The sequence below is a fragment of the Suncus etruscus genome, chromosome 9, assembly GCF_024139225.1.
Source record: "Suncus etruscus isolate mSunEtr1 chromosome 9, mSunEtr1.pri.cur, whole genome shotgun sequence".
Classification (NCBI taxonomy): Eukaryota; Metazoa; Chordata; class Mammalia; order Eulipotyphla; family Soricidae; genus Suncus; species Suncus etruscus.
Genome location: NC_064856.1, coordinates 56,539,053 through 56,559,113, shown reverse-complemented (window position 1 = coordinate 56,559,113; position 20,061 = coordinate 56,539,053). Strand labels below are relative to the sequence as shown.

The 20,061-nt window shown below is 37.4% G+C and overlaps 2 non-coding genes across 2 annotated transcripts; both read left to right on the top strand.

The window, feature by feature from the left end:
• Positions 1 to 9,317: 9,317 nt before the first annotated feature.
• On the top strand, positions 9,318 to 9,424 carry LOC126019806 (U6 spliceosomal RNA). Its single transcript, XR_007499427.1, has one exon. It is a non-coding gene; the product is annotated as a U6 spliceosomal RNA (small nuclear RNA).
• A 622-nt stretch (positions 9,425 to 10,046) lies between these two features.
• LOC126019486 (small nucleolar RNA ACA64) lies at positions 10,047 to 10,171 on the top strand. The gene has a single exon (XR_007499173.1). It is a non-coding gene; the product is annotated as a small nucleolar RNA ACA64 (small nucleolar RNA).
• Positions 10,172 to 20,061: the final 9,890 nt, after the last annotated feature.

Below are 20,061 nucleotides of genomic sequence, written 5' to 3'. Positions count from 1 at the left end.
GCTCAACCATTCACTTTATTTAGATGGTATTAATATTTTTTATTCATTCTGGCCACTGGTTTCTTTTAACATAGCGTTTCATTCTATTTTCTCACCATTTAATTTCCCCTCTTTGTCTTTTTTTGGGGGGAGGGTTGATGCTCAGGGGTTACTCCTGGCTAAGTGCTCAGAAATTGCCCCTGGCTTTGGGGAACCATATGGGACACCGGGGGATCGAACTGCGGTCCTTCCTTGGCTAGCGCTTGCAAGGCAGACACCTTACCTCTAGCGCCACCTCACTGGCCCCATCCCTCTTTGTCTTTTAAATTGTATGTTTTTAAACATATCTCAATTCAATCATACTTTTCCTTAAAGTCTTGCTTTTTGTTTTAATTAAATAATTTTTATTTTAACCAAAGTAAATTACAAATCTTCCACAGTAATATTTTAGGTACATAGTGACTTTATTAGTTAACAGATTAACCACAAATTCATCAAGTGTTATTTTTATTTGGGACTCCCTACTGGTGTTGGGTACTGAAAATATTCTTGGTGGTACTTTTGGAGGCTATGTAGTAATGGGGATCAAACTTGGAGTCTTATAATGTATATAAGTCCTATACTTCACCTATTTAATTGTGTCTTCTATCCCAATGTAATGTTATTGAAAAGCTAAATAGAAAAAAAAATACTCTATTTTCTTCCTAAACCTGAGAAAATTTCAATTTTCTTCCTCAAACAGAATGGTCTGAATTAAATTGCCAGATAAGAGATCAGTTAACTTTATTGTAAGCATATCTCACCAGAAGAACTCCAGCTTTCTTAAAGCAAAGTATAATTCTCCAAAGACAGCAACTGATACAGAATACCTACAAGGGAGAGGGAAGGTGGTAACTCACAGGCAACTTTCTACCTTCTAATCATTTTTGTTCAATACTTCTAAAACTGGTGATACAAACATGGAACTGAGTCTCTTCTTTTCTTTTCTTTCTTTCTTTCTTTCTTTCTTTCTTTCTTTCTTTCTTTCTTTCTTTCTTTCTTTCTTTCTTTCTTTCTTCTTTCTTTCTTTCTTTTCTTTCTTTCTTTCCTTCCTTTTTCTCTTTTCTCTTCTTCCTTCCTTCCTTCCTTCTTTCCTTTCTTTTTCTTTCTTTCTTTCTTTCTTTCTTTCTTTCTTTTTCTTTCTTTCTTTCTTTCTTTCTTCCTTTCTCTCTCTCTCTCTTTCTTTCTTTCTTTCTTTCTTTCTTTCTTTCTTTCTTTCTTTCTTTCTTTCTTTCTTTCTCTCTCCCCCTTCCTTCCTTTCTTCCTTCCTTCCTTCCTTCCTTTCTTTCTTTCTTTCTTTCTTTCTTTCTTTCTTTCTTTCTTTCTTTCTTTCTTTCTTTCTTTCTCTTTCCTTTCTTTCTTTCTTCTTTCCTTTCTTTCTTTCTTTCTTTCTTTCTTTCTTTCTTTCTTTCTTTCTTTCTTTCTTTCTTTCTTCTTCCTTCCTTCCTTCCTTCCTTCCCTCTCTCTCTCTCTCTCTCTCTCTTTCTTTCTTTCTTTCTTTCTTTCTTTCTTTCTTTCTTTCTTTCTTTCTTTCTTTCTTTCTCTCTCTCTCTCTTTCTCTCTCTCTATCTTTCTTTCTTTCTTTCTTTCTTTTTTTGTTATTTTCAGCCACACCTGGTGACGCTCAGGGTTACTTCTGGCTATGGGCTCAGAAATCGTTCCTGGCTTGGGGGACCAACTGGGATGGCGGGGGATAGAACCATGGCCATCCTAGGCTAGTACGCACAAGGCAGACAGACACCTTACGGCCTGTGCCACCACTCCGGCCCCGACTTTCTTCTAGCTTCTAAGATATTCATCTTCTCTTTTTACTTCCTAAAGTTGATACTACAGAAATTACATACACGTTCAAGCTTTTATTCCCTTAAGAATTTTTTTTCTAGGAAAAGAGTCAACTCTCACTTAGTTGGTATTGTCAATAATGTTTCTAATATTAGTAGATCAATTTGTAAGGAGGATGACAAGATTTCCTTAAAAACAAAACTTAGTATAAGAAATTTGAATTCCTCCAAAAACTGGAAATCGAGCTCCCATACGATCCAGCTATACCACTCCTAGGAATATACCCTAGGAACACAAAAATACAATACAAAAACCCCTTCCTTACACCTATATTCATTGCAGCTCTATTTACCATAGCAAGACTCTGGAAACAACCAAGATGCCCTTCAACAGATGAATGGCTAAAGAAACTGTGGTACATATACACAATGGAATATTATGCAGCTGTCAGGAGAGATGAAGTCATGAAATTTTCCTATACATGGATGTACATGGAATCTATTATGCTGAGTGAAATAAGTCAGAGAGAGAGAGAAAAACGCAGAATGGTCTCACTCATCTATGGGTTTTAAGAAAAATGAAAGACACCCTTGTAATAATAATTTTCAGACACAAAAGAGAAAAGAGCTGGAAGTTCCAGCTCACCTCAGGAAGCTCACCACAAAGAGTGATGAGTTTAGTTAGAGAAATAACTACATTTTGAACTGTCCTAATATTGAGAATGTATGAGGGAAATGTAGAGCCTGTTTAGGGTACAGGCGGGGGTTGGGTGGGGAGGAGGGTGATTTGGGACTTGGGTGATGGGAATGTTGCACTGGTGATGGGTGGTGTTCCTTTTATGACTGAAACCCAAACACAATCATGTATGTAATCAAGGTGTTTAAATAAAAAAAAAATTAAAAAAAAAAAAAAAAGAAATTTGAATAAGTTGAGTTTTAAACTATCTTTTAAAAATAGTGGTTTGTAATATATATAAAGTCATGAAACAGAGACTGGCTAATCTGGCCAAAACTCTAAAAAATAGAGTGAATGTAATAACAAAAGGTAAGAACATGACAATCCTTGACATTTAATCAGTAAAGGAAGATTAGACAAATGAAAGTCAAATATTGTCAGTATTCTAGTTCATGATCAAAGAGACAGCATCTTAGCTCAGCATGATGACTGACCAAGTAATGTGGCAAATATGTCCCAGGGTGAAGAAACCCTTAGCAATGTTCAAGGTTTTTATGACACACACATTAAAATATTCAACTAACTGCTCTTTTTCTAGTTAAGTAAGCTCATTAAGAAGACTTCTAATTAATTAAACTGTTCATTTTTACTTATCAGAGAAAGCATTTAAGTTCACTGTTGACTAAAGCTCTCTTTTTGGAAGGGCATATCTGGTGGTGCTCAGGGCTTACTCCTGGATACAGTCAAGGATACAGTCAAGAATCTTTACTGACAGTGCTCAGAGGAACATTATCAGGTGCCAGGGACTAAACTCAGCCCAGCCTCAAGCAAGGTAAACATCCTACCTGCTATACTATTATTTTGGCCCCTAAATGTTTTATTTCTAATTAAATATCAGCATTCTAGACTTCAATCATTGGTTTTGTGAGATTTTTTAAGTAATCCCATTTGTCAATCAGACGTAACTCGACTAATGCTGGCAGTCATGTTTTCAAGATTGTGCCAGACAGCATTTTCAGACATCCATGATTTTCTAAGGAAAACCTTATCCCAACTGTGAGATCTGCATAGATTATCAGACAGATTTTCAAGGAATCAAATCTTTCTCTAAGAGATTTTGTAACATCAACAGAACAATTCCAATGGGATTTTTGTCATGTGATGTGGTAGGGCAACCTGGTCATTGATCAAGTTGTTGTTTCTTCGTTGTAGGGATGTCATATCAAAACTGGTGCAAGTTGGTGCCAGTGTGGTGTTAGAAATTTCCCAGGGGAGTTTGGTTCCTGGTGTTGTTGCAGGGAGCTGTATCAGTTCTATATCTGGGATCTGGGGTTCAGGGTTAGACTAACAATGTCCAATCTCATGAGACTGAGTTGTATCCACATGACATATGTTCAGGATGGAAGGCACTCCTGTGTTGTAAAAAGTATGGATTCTTATCTCTAGAAGATAAGATCTTGTTACTGTATCTATGTTTTCCTCCTTTTTACTGTGCCTATACAAAAGCATATGGCATCATATTGTATTGCTGGTGCTATTCTGGGTAGGGATCACAGGCTACACAGTGTCTGTGCTCTGGTTTCGACTTGGGCTTTTATCCCAGGCAAGACTTTTTCTTCGTTTAAGGACCAAGTAGCACCAAAACTGATGAGGATAAAGAAAATGTGTGTGTGTGTGTGTGTGTGTGTGTGTGTGTGTGTGTTGTGACAAATAAATGAAACTGAGTTTAAAAAAAAGGTAATTGGAAAAAAAAGGTAATTGAAGAAAAGAAGTGATGTAGTAGGCTATCTTTATATTTAAGAATAAACATCTTAAGATGCATTATTAAAAAGATATTAAGGGGCTGGAGAGATAGCATGGAGGTAAGGCGTTTGCCTTTCATGCAGAAGGTCATTGGTTCAGATACCGGCGTCCCATATGGTCCCCCGTGCCTGCCAGGTGCGATTTCTGAGCGTGGAGCCAGGAGTAACCCCTGAGCACTGCCGGGTGTGACCCAAAAACCAAAAAAAGAAAAAAAAGAAAAAAAGATATTAAACATACAAAGACAATATAGGCCTCCCAATTAGGTCTTTTGAGATATCCTTGTGGGGGGGTGTATCCAAGGCACTTTTTTATCACACACCTTGGTCTTGAGTTTAAGACATGATTTGCAGCATTACAGAATCATGTAGTGTCCTTGTGCTGAGGGTCTTTCTGGAGCTGAATCCGGCACCATGCAACAGTCCACGGTTTAAGGGGGGTGAGAAAAGCCACATAGCACGAGTCAGCAGGCATGCTGGTTGTAGTCACTTGCCAGGGCACAAGATGGGGGACTGAGAGGATGTTTTGTCGTTGAGGAGCTGGGTGGTGGTTTGTTGGGGCAGGAGGTCGGTCTTGGTATCTAACGAGTTAAGGACTGAGGGTAAAGAGTTAAGCAAGGATGGATAACAGATCAGGATTGGGGTATAAGGGGGTTAAAGGGATTCTGGAGTGGGGGAGGGGTAATATATGAGGGGCAATATATGAGGGGCTATACACACTATAAAGATGGATTGTTTATGGTTTAGGTTTGCAATCAGAGAGACCACTGTATAGAAATTCAAGCCCATATATAGACTGACTTGAGAGATCTAATCTTGGGCATTCCATTTCCTTTCCTAGGAACAATCTAAAATCAGGAGCACTGTTGGCTAAAGGTTAAAAATTATATTAGTATATTTGAAAATGAGGACTACTAGGAACGGACACTCTACAAGGGGGTCCACCGCATAGCTCCGTTTATTGCCATGGAAGGATATGAATTCATTCTCCCTCTCCCCCTGAGATCCATCTGCCAGGCCTTGCCCTAAAGGCCGGTCTGGTGTGGGGGAGGGGGTCTCAGTCCCCTGCACTAGTGTTCAGTACAAGGGCCCTTTCGGCTAGGTCTCACGGCCAGTGACCCGCACATAACAGTTGAAAGAGGAACGGTGAAGTCCTGGCAAGTGCTGAGCCCGGCTCCAGCCTCCAAGATAAGATGTTTTTTAAAAATGAAACTTAAATTTTCATCAAAGAGCTTTCCTTCCTGGGAGCCGAGCAGGGAGGTCCTGCCAGCATGGCGTTTGGCAGCCCTCCTCCATGCCAAAGGCTGCTTTAACCAGGCCTAGGAAGGGGTGCGGGATATGGGTCACCGCAGCACCCCTCTACCTCCTTCCTCCGGTACTCCAGGGCTTTGCCTGGCCACATGGCTGGGCAAGCCAGCAAGGTGGGTCCCTTGGAGGAGTTTATTGGTTTTCCTAGGCTCTCCCCATTTCCCTCCCGGCTCCAAAGGGAGGAACTGGGGCAGGGGCTGCGACCTTCCGGCCTTCTGGCTCAGGAAGGATCTCTTTCCTTCCTGGGAGCCAAGCCGGGAGGTCCTGCCAGCATGGCATTTGGCAGCCCTCCACCATGCCAAAGGCTGCTTTAACCAGGCCTAGGAAGGAGTGCAGGACATGGGTCACCCCAGCACCCCTCTACCTCCTTCCTCCGGTACTCCAGGGCTTTGCCTGGCCACATGGCTGTGCAAGCCACCGAGGTGGGTCCCTTGGAGGAGTTTATTGGTTTTCCTAGGCTCTCTCCATTTCCCTCCCAGCTCCAAAGGGAGGGTCTGGAGCGGGGGCTGCGACCTTCCGGCCTTCTGGCTCAGGAAGGATCTCTTTCCTTCCTGGGAGCCGAGTCTGGAGGTCCTGCCAGCATGGCGTTTGGCAGCCCTTCGCCATGCCAAAGGCTGCTTTAACCAGGCCTAGGAAGGGGTGCAGAACATGGGTCAAAATAGGTTATGGCATTAGGACTATCAGGGAAGTTTCCTTATTAATCTTGTCCATTGTGAAACCTCGCGGGGTCTAGTGCCCCCACGCGGAACATTATAAAAAATATATGGATATCATTGTGTTTCATCTGCTTGTCATTATCTGAATGCCATCCAGGCGCTCGTTTTATTCCTTTACTACCTCACTCCCATCTTGTTACCCCACATTTAACCATTTTCTGTACTAATGATTTTTGTTTGGCCAAGGTAGATTACATATCTTTCACAATAATTTTTGTGTGGAGTCTGAAGTTTCAGCAGGCAACGCGTCACGGCCAGGTTCCATGCTGTCGGCTTTTTGGCCAAGATAAGTTGAAGATGCAGCCTCAGCAGCCCCCCACAGCCTTCTCTCTCCTTCCTCCCCGTCTCCAGGGTTATTCCTGGACACCTGCTCAGGGTCCCAGCAATTGGTTTCCAGTGAGGTGCAATTTAAAAGAGACCCCAGGCTTCCTTGTTCTGCAAGGGGCTGGGAGGGGTCTGCTGAACTTTCAACTTCCAGCAATTAGGAAGCAAAAGCCTCTCAAGGAGTTGGAAGCTTCAGTAGGCAACAAGGGGAGGACATGGCTCCATGCTCTCTTCGCTTGTCCAATCACAGACCAAAGTGGTATCTCGGAAACACCCCCCTCCCTCTTGACTATTTCTAAAACATATAAGGGTCACGTGTATCTCTTTTGTATATCTCAGATGTATTCCCTTATCATCTATAACTCTTGTCGAATATCCTCATATAGTGACAATTTTGCCCACTGGATTTGTTATTTGATTGCTTGATTTTCCCCCTTTGAGATGTTTTATAAGCAATACTGGTAGCAGAGTATTTCTGTATAGATTTCATGTTTGTACCAAGTTATGGGGAATTTTGGACTTTATTCATCAACCCCCAGATGCACCAACAATATCTTGTGGCATTGCTTCTCTTTTGCATAGGCACATTAAAATGGGAAAACAATACATATGCAAACAATAGAGATGGGAACACAAATTTGGTAATGTAATTAGGCCTTTTACCCTGAACATTGGCATAATGATTTGGCTCAGGCCTCAGAAGAATGGGCATCGCCCACACACACCTGAACAATGGATACCATCTATGAAAACAACCACAATTGTCTTTAACATTACCAGGATCCAAGCCTCTACCAGGGAAGACCTACCACTGCTTTGGCATTGACTTACTCCAAAGAGTGCTCCCAAAACCCAGATGACTCAGCAACAGTCTGCATGCAGGGCAGATCGCTCTGCATTTAATGATATGCTAAAACTAGAGGATGCTCCACATCAGCCTGACATCGATGAAAGAAATGCACATAATCCAGAGTCTTTAAATATAAGAATCTGATACCAACAATAGCTAAAGTGTGAAAAAGTTTTACCGGGACCTTGAGAATGACTGGAGTTGGACAAACTGGTATGCCTGGAACCCAGAGTCTGTCTTATGCCAATAAACTTCTAGGGTGAGGCCTTTTTGTAATCAGGTCAAGGAGTTTTTCTCCATTTTCCCATTTTTCTGGACCTATGCAAACAATGGAGATTCTCACTATCACACCTTTAATATATTTTTTTACTCTTATCCTTTAAGGAAAAAAAATGCAATTTACTGAACTTAAATAACTGTAGTAGAATGCCTGTTTTTAATACAGGCAGGGGATGGGAAGGGGGAGGGGGTAACGTTACACTGGTGAAGGGAGGTGTTCTGGTTATGACTGTAACCCAACTATGATCATGTTACTTAAATAAAAATATATTAAAAAAAAGAAAAGGGGGATAAAATAAAAGAAAATTATTTCCAAATTAAAAAAAATTTCATCAAAGATAAATGTCAACTTTTCTTATTACTTTATGCTTCTTATCAAAGAACAGTAATGTTTATCAAACATATTATGAGACAAATTTTAATCTCACTTGATGTTTATGTAACATTATGAGGCAGGTAATTGTTATATTTATTTTATATTGTGTTTCATTCAGTATTGAGTCATTAAATAGTTTATTCAAAATCACACTATTGGTTATCAAATGATAAAATGACATAGTAAAGATTTGCATATTTATTTGCCTGGCTCTGAGAACTAGTCTTGATAACTATCATAATATTCTTCAAAGACTATCTATATTGGGTATCACTTGCAAAGGAGAGCTTGAAAAGGTTTTCATTGTGTTTTCCAGTCACAGTCATTCTAATTTTTTATCATATCTTTTTTCCTGCACTGTTACTCTATGCTCTAGTGCAAACACACTTCTTGTATTACAGGAGCATCACAAGCAAGCTGAGCTTTTTCTGCTTCACTGACTGACCTGATAAAATCCAACATTTCTTAAAGTAAGGTTCTAAATAGCTCATGGAATCATTATCAGGCATTGCCTGTAGCACAGTTTCTGCCCTTCTAAATCTCTTTTACTTTTCACTCCATATCCCTGTTTTGTGACAATTCTGGGAGGTGACAGCATCATCTTTAAGTTATATCATCAAGGAAACAACTCACAATTATAAAGAATTTCACACAGATTCTTCAAAAAAAAAAAAAGATATCAAACATCTTGCATTTTCATGGTTCGAGATATTGGATTCATTCAATAGTGTGCTGAGTAGGAGTGGTTCTTCATGTCAGCCCTTTAGGGCTGTACATAAGTGCCAGTAAAAATGTCAAACCAGTTATTCCCCAATAATAATTGATTTCAATAAGTGATTTGGAAAAAACAGAACATACTTCAATTTAGTTATTTACTACATGCCAGTCATTGTGCTGTTTTAAATGTGTTGAATAATTTCATCATGAAGCAGAAATATTCTATCATCTTCACTCAAAATAGAAAAACAGACAGGAGAGATTAAGTGGTTTAAAATCATACTTGAGATGGGTCTTTAAACTCAGCAGTTTAATCATGTTTTACTACTTTTTCACTTAATAAATTTGTTATTTTTACTAGTTTAACAAAATGGGTCTTTGGTAAAACTTCAGAAGGAAGTGGAGTCAGGAAAGAAAATGGAAGTAAAGAAACCTCAAAAAATTGATTTAAACATTTAAAAAATTCTAAAGTTGTGCTCGCTTCAGCTGCACATATACTAAAATTGGCACGATAAAGAGAAGATTAGCATGGCCCCTGCACAAGGATGATATGCCAATTCGTGAAGCGTTCCATATTTTAAAACAAATTCTAAAGTTACAGAAAGATTGCAAGAGTATTAAAAAGAACTCTGAGATACCATCAGTTAGTTTCACAACTGTACATAAACACACAATTTCCCCAAAAATTTACTTAATAAAATTTTAGGTGTTTATAATGACTTACTATTATTTCCTAAAAGAATATATTCCACAAAAATTGACATTAACATTGAGATAATATATTCTAGAAATGTCATTCAAACTTAACTAATTATGCCAATAATAATTTCCCTTTTTTTTTTTGTTTTGCTTGTCTGAGGGTCACACCTGGCTGTGCTGAGGCTTGCTCCTGTTTTTGGGGGATACAGTGAATACACTGAAGTCATAACCATTATACTAGGATCTACACATTCAAAATCTACTTAAATTATTACAACTTATTGGCTAGTTACTTTCAATCTTTTCACTTTTGAAACATTGTCTTTTTTGGCTCATAAACTTCATATTTTGAGGAATACAAAGAGTTATTTAACAGAATTTCTCTCAATTTTACTCATTTTTCCTTAATATTAGATTTAGGTCATGCATTTTTGGCAGGAATTGGCACAGATATGATGCTCTATTCTCCTCAGGATATCTTATTAAGAACTCAATGTTCCGGCGTTGGTTGAAAATCACCCGCGGCTTTGCTGTGGTCCAGGGTTTGATTCGGCGCCCATAGCCACTGGGGCCTTAGCTCACCGCCTACTTGACAGTGTGGAGAGGTGAAACCCAGGCCCCGACATGCATCAGCGTTGCTCCCGGTGCCTCCATCCTTCTCACAGTGGCCTGTTTCTTCTTGCAGGATTTTTGGGGGATCCGAGCTTGAGGCACCACCGAGAAGAGGATGAGGAGGGTGCTGCCTTCCCCTGTTAAATAAAATTGCTGAATCTGAAAAAAAAAACAAAACAAAACTCAATGTTGATTTGTATCATTTTTAGTGACATTAATTTTCATCACTGTATCAACTGTTATCTAATTTCTTAAGTATAATTTTTTTGGATTTAATAAATACATTTTGAAGAGATCTTTTGATATTAATATCTTTTCCTACCAAACTTTTACTTACTGTTTATTAATATATTGATAATTTTTATTAAATAATTACTCTGATGTTTATTAATGACCTTCTCATTCTTCATTCCTCTACATCTATATATTGCTATCAAACTGACAGAAGAGGGGGCCAAAGCAATAGCACAGTAGTAGGGCATTTGTTTTGCATGTAGCTGCTCAGAACCTCAGTTCAATCCCCAGCATCCTGTATGGTCCCCCAACCCAGGAGTGATTTCTGAGCGCATAGCCAGGAGTAACCCCTGAGCATCACTGAGTGTGGCTCAAAAACAAAACAAAACAAAAATTACCTTGACTGAAGAGAGAGAAACCATTAACCTACTACTCATCAAATAAGGGGCTAATATCTAAGGTATATAAGGTACAGACAGAACTTACCAAGAAAAAAAAATCTAACCCCATCAAAAAATGGGGAGAAGAAATAAACAGACACTTCCTCAAAGTAGAAATACAAATGGCCAAAAGGCACATGACAAAATGCTGCACATCATTAATCATCAGGGAGATGCAAATCAAAACAGTAATGAAGTACCATCTCATGCCATAGAGACCGGCAAACATCACAAAAAACAAGAACAATCAGTTCTGGTGGGGATATGGGGAGAAAGGAACTCTCATTCACTGCTGGTGGGAATGTTGTCTAGTCCAGCCTTTATGGAAAACAATATGGAGATTTCTAAAAAAATTGAAAATTGAGCTCCCATATGATCCAGCTATACCACTCCTAGGGACACACCCTAGGAACAAATCCTACTATACCACTCCTAGGGACACACCCTAGGAATACAAAAACACAATACAAAAAATGCCCTCTACCTGCCTATGTTCATTGCGGCACTATTTACAATAGCCAGAATCTGGAAACAACCCATATACCCAAGAACAGATAAATGGCTAAAGAAACTGTGGCAGATATACACAATGGAATATTATGCAGCCATCAGGAAAAATGAAGCCAGGGAATTTTCCTATACATGGATGGACATAAAAACTATTATGCTGAGTGAAATAAGTCAAAGGAAGAAAGATAGACAAAGAATAGTCTCATCTGTGGTATTTAAGAAAAATAAAAGACAATATTATAATAATATCCAGAGACAATAGAGATGAGGTCTGATATGAAGCTTACCACAAAGAATAGTGAATACAGTTAGAGAAATAACTACACCAACAACTATCATGTCAACTGTAGTGAGTGGGAGAAATAGAATGCCTGTCTTTAAGACAGGCAGGGGGATGGGGGAGGAGAGAGATGGGAGGCATTGGTGGTATGAAGGTTGTACTGGTGAAGGGGGGGAAATCATTTTTATGACTGAAACCCAACTACTAACATGTTTGTAGTCATATGATTAAATAAAAAATTATAAAAATAAATAACCTGACAGAAAAATATTGTATTTTATTTTCCTATACATTTTAATTTGCCCAATCATTTTATATTCATTGATCCTTATTTCAATAATAAGATTATCATATTCTATTATAATTACCACTTTATGCTCAAACTGTTTAATTGTCCATCAAGATTGTCACTTCTTTGCTTCACGACAAATCAAAATATTCTGAGTAGACTTGTACATTTCTGACCTTACCCCAGTAGAATTAAGCATTTCTTGAAGAAGCTCTCATTTCCTAAGCATGGAGAAAAGAGGTTAAGGTACTTGGCCTTTCATGTGTCTGACTCTGGTTTGATTTCCAAATGTGGTCCCTCTACATAACCAGGAGTAATCCCTGAGTACAGAGCTAGGAGTAAGCCTAGAACTGTGTATGTGATCAGAACAAAAAAGTCTCATTTCTCTTATAAAAAAAAACCACTGAATAAAAATATATTAAAAGCAAGATTTAAAAAACTACTGAATAAAAATATATTAAAAGCAAGATTTAAGGGCCCGGAGAGATAGCACAGCGGCGTTTGCCTTGCAAGCAGCCGATCCAGGACCAAAGGTGGTTGGTTCAAATCCCGGTGTCCCATATGGTCCCCCGTGCCTGCCAGGAGCTATTTCTGAGCAGACAGCCAGAAGTAACCCCTGAGCAACGCCGGGTGTAACCCAAAAACCAAAAAAAAAAAAAAAAAAAAAAAAAAAAAGCAAGATTTAAGTACTAGGTCTATTCCTTGTTTCTGGGGTTCTAAGACTTTAAAATTCTCTTAGCAGACAGCTAGAATGCATACATATATGCAAAGATGTATAAACATATATGCTATATTCTTAAACATATTTTTGGGGGTAAGTTTTGTTTTGCCACACTAGGCAATGCTTGGGAATGACTTTTGGCTCTATTATCAGGGATTACTCCTGACAGGCATGGGGGAACTATAATAGATGCTGGAAGTTCAAACCTGGGTTAGCCACATGAGGGAAGGCACCTTACCCACTATTCCAGTGTGTGTACTCAATCTCCACATCTTTTAACACACATATGTAATGAGTATTTTCTATAAACATAAACAAATATATCCCTATATAAATGATGGATATACATTTATCTACCCCATTTCTCTATTTGATATATACTTAGTTAATCTGATACTTCCAACTTCCATCTACCAACACTCATTCATTCCTTTACCCTTTCAATGCTTAAATATTCTTTCCCTGGCAGTGGGAAACCTGAATTCCATTACTCTAGATCAAACTTGTTTTCCTATCTTCCCATTTTCCCCAAAAAGAAATCATTCAGAACACAATTGGGAATCTATCTTCATTATTTTTGTTTATTAATATCTTTATTTAAGCACCATGGTTACAAACATGTTTGTAACTGGATTTCAGTCATAAAAAAGTACCACTCCCCTTCACCAGTGCAACCTTCCTGCCACCATTGCCTGCCATCTCCCTCCTCTCCCACCCCCTGCCTGTCTTCTAGACAGGCATACAATTTCTCTCGCTCAGTTCACCACCATTGTCATGATAGTTGTTGATGTAATTTCACTAACTGCACTCACCAATCTTTGTGGTAAGCTTCATATCATGGGCTGGTCCTTTCAAACCTCATCTTTATTATCTCTTGGTATTTTTACCATACTATCTTTTATTTTTCTTAAATTCCACAGATGGGTAAGACTATTCTGTGTCTGTCTCTCTCCCTCTCACTCATTTCACTCAGCATAATAGTTTCCATGTCCATCATGTATAGGAAAATTCCCTGACTTCATTTTTCCTTACAGCTGCACAGCATTCCATTGTGTGTATGTGCCAGTTTCTTTAGCCGCTCATCTGTTCTAGGGTATCTGGGCTGTTTCCAGATTCTAGATATTGTAAACAGAGCTGCAATGAACATAGGTGTGCAGAGGGCATTTTTGTATTGTATTTGTATTCCTAGGGTATATCCCTGGTGGAGTCTATCTTCTTAAATCAAACACACAGCACACTCAATTGTTCAACTGCACTCAGAACTCAATTGTTCAACTGCACTCAGAACTACTACTGTCCCCAAAGCATTCCATGGTCCCACCACAAATGAGGGTGGGAGCCTGGGAAATAGGCTCCTAAAAATTCAATTGTTCTAGATACATTTACTTAATTGGTAATTCATCCTATTTACAGTCCCTTCTACTTCAGATTTGGATTCAACACCTAGACTATCTCTTTCTTTAGCTCAGGTATGCAGATACCAATAGAGTAAATATTTTAATAATGATGATTAGAAGAATAAATATAATACTATAAATAGATGGATGTCTTAGAACTACTCTTCTGGTAGGGACTATGATTTATAATTCAAGACCATACAAGGTTAAGTTTATAAGCTTATGATGGAAAAAGTAGCCAAAAGAAGTTTATGTGTAAAATAATTTCCGATCTAACCCTTGGAATTATGTTAGACATATAATAGGTGGATAAAATACTTATTGTAGACAGCCATCTATGTTTTGATCCCTAGCACCACATACAGTCCCTCGAGACCCTCCAGAATTGATTCTTGAGCATAGAGCCCAAGAATAGCAGTCTTTATCCTCCTCCTTATCTACTCCTTTCAAAGAAAAAAAAAAGAAATTAGTATGAAAAATAAAGGAAACAGAGTGCACCACATGTGAACATATTTGGAGGTATAAATAGGTCCTTTTCTAGTCAGAAAATCATAAGAAGACTCTGTATACAGAGAAATTCACAATAAAATATAAAGTAATATAATACTCTTACATGCTCTACAAAGTTTCAAAATCAATGAGAGAAGGAAGCTATTGTCTAGCTTTAACATGGGAAAACTAAGATATTCTTAACATTTTTGAAATGTCACTGTCTACAGTATTGAGATTACAATTTAAAGAAGACTACACTGAAGATGGGAGACAGTTAAGAGACTTGCAGTGTTCCAGGGAAGAGACCATAAATGTGGTGGGAGCAAAAAATTTAAAGAAATAAAAAATCAATGATTCACTGGTGATTAGACGTGAGGTATAGAAAAAGTTAGAACAAGAGAAACTGCTATAATTCGTGCACAGGGGACTGAGTTCATGGTAGTGACATTTACTGAGAATAGTGCGAAAGTATTTTAGAAAGATGATGAATTCAGTTTGAGGACTGTTGAGTCTGAGTTGTCTATTAGATATTCAGAAAGACACTGAACAGTAAGTCAAGGGCTCTGAAGACTGAACAAGACTGAAGTTAAGTCTCTGGGAGACACCAGAATATTGAAGAGAGTGCAATACACAATAGACAGTACAACCTACATATATTGACTTGATAAAAAAAAAAAAGAGGGCAATGAGAGAACTGGCAACAGAAAAATCTAAAAATTTCTCAGAAGAGGACCTTGTAAAAGGTTCTTTGTAAAAAGGACCTTTCAAGGAACGATCATGAAAATGACTCTGAGGAGCAAGAATGACCAAAGGTCAAACGTATAGGAATAGCTTCTTTATTTAAATTATTTCTGGATAGCCCCCCAAAATAAGCTTCCCAAAATAACTGGAAAAACATGAATATGTGTATTTACTCTTAAAAAAGATTAAAATTAAAACTAATACCCGATTTTGTAGGAATTATCAGCAACTTTATTAGACTTTCCACTAGGGCTCAGAGCCAGAGTGCAGGATTATATCAAATCTGCTCAAATTATCAGGAATTTACCATACCTCTCACAAAATATATATTTTTATGTTTTTATTTTAATTTTTGAGGTTCTTTCTAAAAAACTTTTATGAAACAGATTGCCATACCTAAAGTTTCTTCATTAGATTAGTGGTGAATTTAATTTGTGATTTTGATAATGTATACAATATGCTCAGGGCTTACTCTCAACTCTTTGCTGAGGGATCATTCCTGGCCAATGCTGGGAATTGAACTTGAGTCAACAGCAGGCAATGTAAGCACCTTATCTACTTTGCTATCATTCTAGCCCCATCTCACTCACAAAAGGTTTTTGGTCCACATGTGTATATACATCCCATCCATTGGTTACTCCCTCCCACCTACCTGCAAATATCTCTCATCTTTGATTTACTGTTCTCAAAGTTTGACATGCATTCCAGTCATTTGGTGATCCTGTTTAAAATGCAGCTTCTACGGATAGAGTTTGAAGAGTGCATTTCTAACAAACTTCTTCCCTCCACCCCCCACCCCCCAGCCTACATCAGGTGGCACTCAGGGGATTATTCCTGGCTCTGTACTGAAAATCGCTCTTGGGAGGTTCAAGGGATCATCTGAGATGCTGGGGATCAAACTCAGTTCTGTTCAAGTCAGCTGTGTGCAAAACAAAAGCCCTACTCTGGCCCATTTCTAACAAATTCCATGTAAACAACTCTGAGAATAAACAAAACCTCAAATAGTAATAGTTTTGAGTACTTTCTCTTTTCTCTCATGTACATAACATCCTGTCTATATACACTCCCTAAATCTCTGTTCTCACCCCATTCTCTATATTTCCCATTGCTATTTATTTCAATTTCATTATATTCTCTTTTGTTATATTCTCTTATTATAGTCTCTGTTCAATATTCTCTTCTGTTCTGATCTACTATGTATTCAATATTTTTGTGCTGGCAGCCAATAAAATATTGCTACTTTAAAATAATTTTAAAATACTGTTATTTTAAAATTAATGCTATTGTCCTATGGAGATATCTCCAGGTCTTCTGAACATGCTTGGGAGTCCAAAAATAAATCAGTAATAAAATACAATAAAAAATTCTGAATTTGGTAATACTAATGTAGATACCTAATAAGATTGGAATTCCTACTAAAGAAGTATGTGATTTTTCTCTAATTAGTCCTTAAAAGCATGTAGTATATTATAATAAAAATATGCTTTTGGCCCTATTCTGTCTTATTATTCTAGAAAAAAATCTGGAGGAATTGACACTTTCTTTTTATGCAGTTCTAAAAATATCATAGAATAGCATAATGCAAAAGCAACAAAAAAAGAGTGTCCTGTCATCAAATCCTGTCTTGTGCCTGTGAGACCTGACACATCTTTAACAGAAAAATGCAAAGCACTGATTAGGTGATGTTTCTGAAAAACTTGTATTTGCCATCAGTTTATCAGTTACCTATGAACACTATGGTGATTGGTGACATGGCAACAATTATTTCATTCAATAGACAGTGTGGAGTCAGAGTTAACCAATTAAACAACACAAGTAGAATTTTACAACATGGATTAGGTTCTAGAACAGGGGTCCTCAAACTTTTTAAACAGGGGGCCAGTTCACTGTCCCTCAGACCATTGGAGGGTCTGACTATAATAAAAACAAAACTTATGAACAAATTCTTATGTACACTGCATATATCTTATTTTGCAATGAAGAAACAAAACAGATAAAATACAATATGTGGCCCGTGGGCCATAGTTTGAGGACCATTGTAATCTAGAATATATCACCCTTTATTTTTCACAAGCCCAAGAAGTCTACAAAACATTAACAATGCTTTCTGATCTTCTGTAAATTACAGTATAAGAATTCTGAAGTAGTTAGAAAATTTTGAGTATCATGGGGCGTAAATATATTAATTAAAAAAAAAGAAAATTAGAGATTATTAGGTATTATAGGTAAAATTTTCTTCTGTTTTCATAATTAGTTGCTTTAAATAATATATACTTTGTAAAAATATATACACTTTGTTCAAGATACAGGTATTTAACTATCTGTCAATTTATAATTATTGATTCATAATCAATATATGACTGACTGGAAGATAAGTATATGTAAGTAGAATTTAGTAATGCCTGCTTTGCAGGTATAACATTGTGAGTTTGATTCCCAATACTGCTTAATATAGTAATGCAAGTCCAAATGATATTTCTGTGGGTTACTAACCAAATAACAATTTTTATAGAATTCTTAATGACATTGTATTCATTGTAATGTTGTAGGTGTACTCACTTGCAATAGTAGGGTTATATATTTGTGTTCATCTTATTTTTGATTGAAACATTTTCCCTTATGAAGTGATCAGTGGGGCCATATGGGGTGCTGGGTTTCAAACCCAGGTCAGCTGAGTGCAAGTCAAGTACCCTAATCACATTTTATCACTCCAGACTTGCAATTAAATTTAAGAAGTAAATATAAAAATAGGGTTTGTAGAATAAGCTTGAAAATAAAATATTTTGTAACTATAACTTATTTGTATTTTAATTTAATGTTTAAATTTTTAGGCGTATCATCAAAAATTTTGCTTTGCTTTGTTTTGTTTTTGTTTTTTGGGCCACACCCTGTGACACTCAGGGGTTTCTCCTAGATATATGCTCAAAAAATCGCTCCTGGCTCAGGGAACATATGGAATGCCGAGGATGGATCAGCCACATGCAAGACAAAAGCCCTAGCGCTGTGCTATCACCCAGGCCCCAGGCATATCATATTTCAACAACAATCCCACCACCAGTGAGTGCCAGCTTCCCTCAACTAATGTCAACAGGTTCAATATGACCCTCAAACTACCTCCTTTAGAAGCTCATTGATGTACCTGAGGCCCCCAACTCCTACCCCTGCTATTTTCCATCCATCTCTTCATACTTACACTTGGTTACTTTTCTTCCCAATCCTTAATGTTTATATAATGTAGGGTCAAGGGTAATGTATTCTTCCTTTGATTCTTTGCATTCCTTGTCCTATTATTCAATATATCACAAATAAGTAATATCCACAATATGTCCTGCATAGTCACAGGGAGAGGGATAAAAATAGAATAATTCATTCACCTGTGGAATATAAGGAAAATAAAGACAGTTTGGGGATGATATCCAGAGACAATAGAGATGAAGATTGTTAAAGGGTTCATTACAAAAAGAATTCTGACACAATTCAAAATTCTCTTCGTTATTATATTATTTTTTGTGTATTCCATATAGTCTTGAACCTCTTTTTACTACTTTTCTATTAAGTTTTGTTTTACTGAAAGCAGATAGGCAGAATCCAGTCAGAACCAGTTCTTAATGGGCTCTTTAAGACACAGAAACAAGAGTCGAGGTGGGGGTGGGGGAAGGAACATGCATGGTGCTTCTTCATTAACAGTAATGTAAACCACAGTGTCATAAGAGAAAGAAGGAGAGAAAAGGGAGAGAAAAGGAGAGAGAGGTGGGAGGGGACAGAGAGAGAGGGAAGAAAAATGCTTCAGAAGCAGACAGGAAGGACTGGAAGTGAAGAGGGCATCTAGGCGGGTCAGAGAGAAATTGGGGACACTGGTGGCAGGAAATGTGCACTGGTGAAGGTTGCTGTATATTGTATGACTGTAACTCATCATGAAAATTTTATCTGTGAAAAAAACTGTATTATGAACAACTCTGTAACCACAGTGCTTAAATTAAAAAAAAAAAGCATTAGGAAGAAAATATATATGGCCCTATGTGGATGGAACTCACATTACGGCAGAAAAGTCCTCATTTCCACAGAGTGCATTAAATTGAGACCTATCACTCCATCACTATGTTAAATTTTGTAATTACTTACCTAGTTAACTAGAAGTTTATCTGTAAGCTATTTATTGCCGGTTAATTTAAACTCATCTGTTAATTATGGGGACTTATGAACATAGCCATTAAGACACATAAAAAAGGAGTTGAGTGTTTCAACATGACGAATGCCTCCCACAAGTTTCATAATCTAGCTTTGTTGTTAATTCTTTCTGTAACAAGTGGAGTACAAAATGTTAATACCAATATTTTAGTTACATATGGAGTTTTTATGCTACTGAAAATAATGAAAATAAGCAAAGTAGTGATATTATTGTGGACATAAAATCCATTTGGAGTGCAAACTAATCATCTTAATTTGCTAAAAATGTTCAAAGCATTTAGACTTTCATATATCAGAGAAATGCTATTTCTTCAAAACATCTAGAATTCAATTTTTCAACTCACTGTTGTGATATAATTTTGGAGTTTTGCTGTCAAAAATACTTTATTGGACATAAAAAGTGAAAACATAATAGCTTTATCCAGACCTTGTTTGATTCACTTGAGTTTTTTTATTAAGGTTTTCAGTTTTCTATTTTTCATCTATTCCAAAGCAAGCTTGTTATCCACTGCTAGCATGAAGTGTTTTCACTTGTAGTTCTATATGTGAGTTGGTTGCAATTGCTATTTTTTGTTTTTATTCCTCACTGTTCTGAGATGTAATATCAGAGGAAG